The 1426-nt window shown below is 37.3% G+C and overlaps 1 pseudogene; it reads right to left on the reverse strand.

Annotated features, from left to right (window-relative positions):
- The window catches only part of LOC107704696 (sialic acid-binding Ig-like lectin 7), a 3387-nt pseudogene that overhangs the window by 1057 nt on the left and 904 nt on the right, over positions 1 to 1426 (reverse strand).

Genomic DNA, 1426 nt, shown 5'->3' on the forward strand with positions numbered 1-1426 from the left:
TTTGATTTTTTTTGCACCCTCAGATTCCAGATTTTCAAATAGTTGTATCTCGGCCAAATATTGTCCTATCCTAACAAACCATTCATCAATGGAAATCCTAATCATTCAGCTTTCGGATGATGTATAAATCTCAATTTCGAAAAAATTGACCCTTATGACTGGTTTTGTGGTCCAGGGTCACTATTGCTATTAGTTTTGTCCATAACAATCTTGTGATGTGTTATACTGTAAGTGAAATGATAGATACATCTTACTTTAAGGATGACAGTACTTTTAGTCTGGATGTTTTCTTGAAAAATGACTCTGCAGGTGAGGTTAGTATTGTGATGTTCAAGCTTAGGATGGAAAGTCAATGTTGAAAACTCGTCATCCCGGCCAATCACACGAAAGATTGGCCTTTTAACTTCATCAGGCTCAATCCCTGTCCACACAATACTTGTTGTGTGATTCATGCAAATCCCCTGGAACACTGCATGATATCTCGGCTTTCTCTCCTTCTGTGAGCAGTGGGACGTTTATTGTTGGCTTCTGGGTGAGTTCTTAAAACACAATGTTTTATTGAAATCAGAATTTCTAGAATTAAACATTCTAATATTCTATCATTTTAAATAGTTTTATGCACACCTATTATCTTGCTTATACACTGGTCACATGGACAAGGTAAAACTGCTGTTGATGTTTGCAGCACAAAATTTGACTTAACAAACATAGCCTAATGCTTAATTTCCATTAGTTATTTTATCTACAGGTGAGTAGATCTAAAATTTGGAAGTAAAATAAAGTAGCGCAGTATGATTATATAAATTTGATCAGAACTGAGTATTCAAACAGCCCATGGTATAAATTTGTGTGATTTCTATTAAAAAGGCTTATATACAAACATCGTTAACGCATGCGATTAATTTTACAATCCTTAATGCCTTAAAATAATTTAACGCAAAATTACTAAAGCACAATTTCTATTCTAACCCTTTAACCCAATTTTGCTTCTCTGCTTGCGATTAGATCATTTTAAGCCGCTAAACTCCGGGAATGTTTTCAGTCCAATGATCCAGTAAGCGAATGCATTCAAACAATCCGTCCAAAACAGCGCTAATATAAAGGAAACCAGGATGATTACATCAGAGATTGCAGAGAGAACAGAGACTCACGTTGCGTTTTAAGTGAATTATTCATTCCAGTGTTTCGCTTTAAAACACGAGCGCTGTCATATTCTGTAATTGTCTCTGAAGAGCGCGGGCCCTCACACGTCACGTCGCGCTGTGTGAAGTACAGACTGAACAGAATGTCAACACATATCCCACCGCTGTATGGCCAGATGAGACGCAAACTACTGCATAACCAGTCAGTGTCTCGCTAGTAAAGTTTTGATGGATGAAGACTGCAATCAAGGTAAAGACGATTGCGGTGGCGTACAGGAGTCGTA

This window comes from Sinocyclocheilus anshuiensis, unplaced genomic scaffold, assembly GCF_001515605.1.
Source record: "Sinocyclocheilus anshuiensis isolate Anshui unplaced genomic scaffold, SAMN03320099.WGS_v1.1 scaffold758, whole genome shotgun sequence".
Lineage (NCBI taxonomy): Eukaryota > Metazoa > Chordata > Actinopteri > Cypriniformes > Cyprinidae > Sinocyclocheilus > Sinocyclocheilus anshuiensis.